This window comes from Terrapene carolina, unplaced genomic scaffold (genome assembly GCF_002925995.2).
Source record: "Terrapene carolina triunguis isolate 2854851 unplaced genomic scaffold, T_m_triunguis-2.0 Scaffold22, whole genome shotgun sequence".
Classification (NCBI taxonomy): Eukaryota; Metazoa; Chordata; order Testudines; family Emydidae; genus Terrapene; species Terrapene triunguis.
The window spans coordinates 8,841,219-8,847,554 of NW_020664373.1; the positions used below are offsets into that span (position 1 = coordinate 8,841,219).

At 42.2% G+C, this 6,336-nt stretch overlaps 1 pseudogene; it reads right to left on the reverse strand.

Annotated features, from left to right (window-relative positions):
• Positions 1-563: 563 nt before the first annotated feature.
• Positions 564-6,336, reverse strand: part of LOC112117519 — a 111,633-nt pseudogene continuing 105,860 nt past the window's right edge.

Here is a 6,336-nt window from a genome sequence, read left to right on the forward strand (position 1 = left end):
CTCAGTCTCTATGCCACCTACAGCCCCTTACCCGGATTCTCTTTTACACAGGCAATTCTCTCCCCATGGATTTTTTGGGCTTCATAGTCTCGTCTGTGGTTCCACCCCACTTCATTACTCTACTCGTCACCTCTTATCAATTCTGATCTACTCTTTCCTCCCCTCATCCAGTCAATTCCATTCTGAAGTACTCCTCACCTCTCCCTTAGCATTTAATCCTGCCACATTTTATCCCATTCCCCCAACCTCAGCATTCCCTTTCTTCCTCCTACCCCCAAAATAAATCAAATCTGTAGTTCCATCTTCCAAACCCTATCCAGTTTTAGTACAGTCTTTGGCAGATTCAGATGTTTATTCTCTGCAGAGATCTCCAGAGAAGTCTCTCTCCTCCTTACTCCCCCCCAATTACTCTTTATGGCAGCCCCCAACAGAAACCTGACTTCCAGCTGGAGTTAACAGCAAAGTTTATTTATAGTATTTTCAGGTTACATATTTGTGCTGTACTCTGCAAGCAACAGAAGCCTCATGGGTCCTCACAGTAATCTCTGTCTGTAGTGGGAAGTTTAGCTGCTCTTTCCCAGTGCGTGCTTGTCAAACAGATACTCTCCCATGCCCCTCTGGGCTGCTCCTAGATGCTTCAGGCTGGTGATATGGTCTCCCAGCTGTTTGAAAGCTGTCACACGCTCATCCAGATAATGGGACTCCAGAAAGCCATGGAGCTGCAAGATAACATTAGGGGTGAATGCCTGGCTCATGTTCTGACATGCCCTGGATGTAACAGGGCTTGGATGAAGACGCTAAATAAATGGGAGGGGAGGACCACGTGTCAACTGCCATCACCTCAAGGAAAAAGTCTAGCGAATTCCCCTCCTCTAATTTCAAAGGTAAACAAATCCCACTTTAAGCCACCCACGATCCTCAGTGGCCACACTGCTGTGAAGGGTATTTGAAGATGAGGAGCATGAAGGTGATGAGCTGCCAGTGTTCAAGATACCAACATGGCAGGAATCCTTACTCCATATGGAGAATCAGCAAGTTACCCTTTCATGCCAGGAGTTCCAGAAAAGGAAGTACTGGAAATTCATCTGGCAGTAGTCTATGAAAGGGACAGGTGCCCCCTTCACTGTCTGAAGAGCCATCCTTACAACCCAACTCTCCCTGTGGGCTGAGAGAGCTTCACACCTGCTGAATCATGAGTGTGACATTATTAACATGAACTGTGACTGTATAGATCAGTGTTGCAACCAAGGTCCTCTAGTTGCACCAAATCTTGTACAAAGGAGGTCAAGTAAGGTGTCTATGGAAAGGTTGTAATTTGCTGGTTATAATTATGCTGTCTGTACGTGTGTATCATTTTTGTATTTGAAGTTATGAATATTGGCTATGTACTTGTATCTCAATGTGTTTGATTCTAAGTAGCATCAGTGAAGCATTTGGTCAGCTTCTTGAGAAAGGACTATTCTGAGTAAGTGCCCAATCAAGAAACACTTAACTGACAATGGACTTCGGGAGATGCCAATCCACCTCCGAGCTTTCCTGGGAACATTCAAACTAACATGTAAACAATGGCGTCGGCCTGCAAAAAGCTAAATCGTTCATGGACATGTGACTTGCCCAGGTGGCTACAAAATCCATTTTGTTGCTGTGATTTTGCAGAGAAGAACAAAGGGGTTTCCACCCACGAGAGAGACTATAAAAGGCCCTGGAAACCTCTCCATGTTGTCTTCAGCTGGCTTAAGAGATGGCCTCTCCACCCCAAAGAGATGCCTGAAAGAAACTAGAACAAAGGACTGTGACTACGGGGGTGTGAGTGATTGCTGGACCGAGACCATAAACCACAACGTTGGTCTGAAAAGGATTGGGCCTAGACTGGGAAGGAGTCTAGTCTGTGAAAGAAGCTTATTGTGACATCTCTGAGGGTGAGATTTACCTGTATTCAGTTTCCTATTGTATTAGGCTTAGACTTTTGTGTTTTGTTTTATTTTGCTTGGTAATTTACTTTGTTCTGTTATTACTTGGAACCACTTAAATCCTACTTTTTATACTTAATAAAATCACTTTTGCTTATTAATTAACCCAGAGTAAGTAATTAATACCTGGGGGAGCAAACAGCTGTGCATCTCTCTCTATCGGTGTTATAGAGGGTGAACAATTTATGAGTTTACCCTGGATAAGCTTTATACAGAGTAAAACGGATTAATTTGGGGTCTGGATCCCATTGGGAGCTGGGTGTCTGGGTGCTGGAGACAGGAGCACTTCTTAAGCTGTTTTCAGTTACGTTTGCAGCTTTGGGGATGTGGTTCAGACCCTGGGTCTGTGTTGCAGTGGGCTTGCATGTCTGGCTCGACAAGGCAGGGTTCTGAAGGCCCAAACTCGCAGAGAAAATGGGCTTAGAGGTAGTCTCAGCACATCAGGTGACAGTCCCAAGAGGGTCTTTTTGACTGAACTCATCACAATGAGGGCTTCCTTTACTTACTGTAGAGCTGTCTGGAACTGAGGGCAAGTGTCTGTCTCTCCTCTGAGCAGCAAGGCCAGATATGAATGCTAGGTATACCCTCAACCCTCTTTGTCCCCATTATACTCACATGAGGGTCTCTCTTCTCTGTTGCCAGTTTGTGCAGATCCAGCAGGGCCTATTTCAATCTCTTTTCCAGCTGCAGAGCTGATTGAAGGGCCTCTAGACCATTACCTCACACATTTTGCTCTGGCTTCTGTTCAAACCCAATCATGGACATACTGAGACCCTGAAGCCAGAGATCAGACCCCATCCAGCTCTACATACTCATTCCGCTCCCCTTCTGAACCAGGAGGAGAACCATCCTTATTATAGATATAAGCCCTCACCAAGCCACAGTGAGGATCACAAGTGCCTAAGCCACTAACCCTTCTTGAAAGGCCAATCGTCTCATTCCCTGCGTGAGCCAACACCTTCCCAAAAGCAACCTCTTGCCAACCCACTCAGTTAGTTCCCACCCCAGAGTGAACCTATTTTTCTGCTACCAGGATCTCTCCAGGACCAGCGAGCCTCCTAAGCGCCAAGACCCACCATCTGTAAAGCATGGTGAAGAAGGTTTTGCAATAGTGTGAATGCATTTTGGGTTTCTACTCTGAACAGGAAGTCTCTGTCAACTGCAAAAGCCCACCCATAACATGCAGCCCACTCCTTAGAACACTGTTCTCTGCTGTTACTCACCTCAGTACCTCAAGGGTTAATGGCTAGAGGTTATTTTTAACTTTGTAATGAAGAGTCAGGATCTTCTGCTCCTGAGACACAGACAAGAAGGGAGCTACTCTTCTGGCTGAGCATTTCCCAGAGCGCATCTGTTGTCATGTTCTAGTGTCCTGAAGAAGAATATCCCTGACTTCAAACCCTGTTCCCCGAGGTCTCCCCCTTTCATTGGGAGCTGTTGGATTTGAGGCTCACCTTGATGTTCTGCAGAATGATGTGCCCCCCTCACTTGTTCTGGTATTTCAGGAATCATAGAATCATAGACTTTAAGGTCAGAAGGGACCATTATGATCATCTAGACTGACCTCCTGCACAATGCAGGCCACAGAATCTCACCCACCCACTCCTGTAACAAACCTGTGTCTGAACCATTGAAGTCCTCAAATCATGGTTTAAAGACTTCAAGGTGCAGACAATCTTCCAGCAAGTGACCCCGTGCCCCCACGCTGCAGAGGAAGGCGAACCCTCCCCCCCCCCAGGGCTTCTGCCAATCTGCCCTGGAGGAAACCCTCTGGAGGAATCCCTCTGCTTGCTTCCTCTACTCCTGGGACTGCTCCTTTAAGAACTCACTGAAGTGACTCAGAGCCATGTCATCCCGCTTACAGTAATAGGACTAGAGAGAGATATAGACGAGACCAATGGAGACATATCTGTCACACTCATACAGTGGCTTAAGTATATCTTTGTATAGGTTTACTTAGACATTTTTCTTGGGAGGGTGAAAAAGCTGCCTCTTTCGATACCCCCTGCAAAGGTAGAGGTTTTAGTTATGTGTGCTGTAACTGGCTATATGGAAAAAAAGCTAGTTTATTCTAAAGACATGAGTCACAGGTAGCATTGCCCGTTATAATCCAGAAGGTTTAAGCACACCCTTCTTATAGCCAGAACTACTCTTTGGTAATTCCCCTTAGGAGAAAAAGAATCCTACCATTGAAGTTTCCCCATATTGATACAGTACCCAATCATGCCAAGGATTTACCTAGACTGGGATCCTGCCACCATCATTGTAGTATCACCAATCTAAAGAGCTCAGATATCATGAGTAAGGCCCTCAAAGTTGAGATTTGCTTAAAAACAATCATGTTTTAAAAATAGGTCTAGGGTTCTTTTTATTTGCCTTCTGATTTCCAAGCCTCTTCGGTACACTTGCTTCACATTTTCAAGCTTTTCTGCACAACCATGAGGGACAGAAACTTTACGGAGTGTTGAAATTCTCATGCAGTTGTCTGACTCAAGCAGATGGAATTTTAAGGAAAGCATCAGATTATTAGACATGTATTAAGAAAGCTGAAAGAGTTGGCATGAATGCAATGACCAATGTCAGATGCATTGACAAAATGCACCAATCCATGTTGAAGGCATGGGAAGGTTTTCCAAGGGTTGGTTTCTTCTCAAGTCTTCTCTGTTTTTCTTAGCTGTGCATAGTGGCTTGCTTGTAGAGACAGAATGAGTTGTGGAGTGCTTGCTGTTTAAGTAGGGTAGCAGAAAGTGTATGCGTGGGGTGCTCACTTCACAGTATTGTATGCTCTTCTTTCTATTTCTATGAAATTATAGGAAAATGCTCCTCTTTCAGGCTTGTTTAAATTCAAATTGGCTGCTGTCACTCTTTCATTGGCTGAGTACTTCATGGGTTGTCTTTAGGAGCTTCTGCATCTTATGAACATGTAGTTTGTTAATGCATATATATATTAAAGTTGTAATTCTTCCTTGACGGTTATTTCTATTGTTTTTGTGGCATCTTTAAAGTTAGAGTTTTAGAAATTGACTGAATAAAAAGTGTGAGATATTTCTATAGTTTTATTCGAGCTCAACAGAAAATGAAATTCTGTTTTTAAAAAGTCCAAACACACCTATTCTTTACAGAGAGTTGTTTTTAGTTCTCAAAACAATCTTTTTAAAATTCAATGCCCCTTAAAGAGAGTCTTCAGCTTAAATAGTTATTAAGGAAGTTGTTGATTCTTTATAACAATTTTTGGAGTGATGATTCTCTTTGTCTTTGTGAGTTGGGTGTTTGAGCACTGCCAGTAATTAATTCATACCCGATTAATATAAATTTTCTATATTTAAATGGCTTCTTAAATCAATAATTTGTTTAGCAAGATTATTAGATTCCATGTTGGTATATAAAGCATTTTACCATTTAAATAGCAATGATATTAGTAAAATTAGTAAATTACATTCGATGCTTCCTTATTTAGTTACAAATACGTGCAAACATGCCATTCAAAACAATTTGTCATTTCAACATTTAAGAAGTATACAAAGGTTTAAAAGATTTTCAATTTCATGTTTGTTCCAGAGGCTTTTCTGAATGGCATTTTTAGAGTGACTATAAAAGTCTTTTCAAAAATAATATTTCTAGAATTCTTTGCATAGGTTTACGTAGACATTTTTCTTGGGAGGGTGAAAAAGCCCACTTTACACCTAGATTTATCTATCTCATAACACAACCCTACCATTCCTTGTCACAGTTGGGTCTTTTCCTAATGCATTTGTATCAAACTGCTATTTTATACAAAGGGAGATGTCCTGGTCAAGACAAGACACTGTTTTGGTTTTGTTTGTCTCCATGGTGACAGAAAGGAGAAGCCTCTTGGAATTCCTTTGGTTAACTTGAGTATTTTGTATAATTATATAAACGTCAGGTACTTTTCTCCAGGCACTAAATGTATGAAAGTAATGAAAAATATATCCTGCACTTCAGTAAAGGCACAGGCAACTTTAATGACATAACAAAAATTATAATAATTTTATTCTCATTTTACCTTAATATTGATTACATTTTTGAGCCAAATTTAACCTGATTAGTCTCACTTTAAAAATTGTGATGGGAGGTGTAAAACCAGTACGAAACAGTTTTCTCTGCAAGAGCGAGACTAAATGGCTGTGTTGCATTAGACTTAAGGGGGCACATTCTCAGTTGGTGTGTGCCAGCTCATCCAGTTTCTGGATGCCTCCAGAAAAGAGCAGCATAATCAATGGAGAAAAAACTGAACTAAATTGTACCCCTGCGGGATAAGAGGGGCTACCACTGACACTCTAATATGCCTCCTGGAGTGAATCCTTTCTTCTTTTACTGAAGAGACAGCAGGAGTAAACTGGTACTG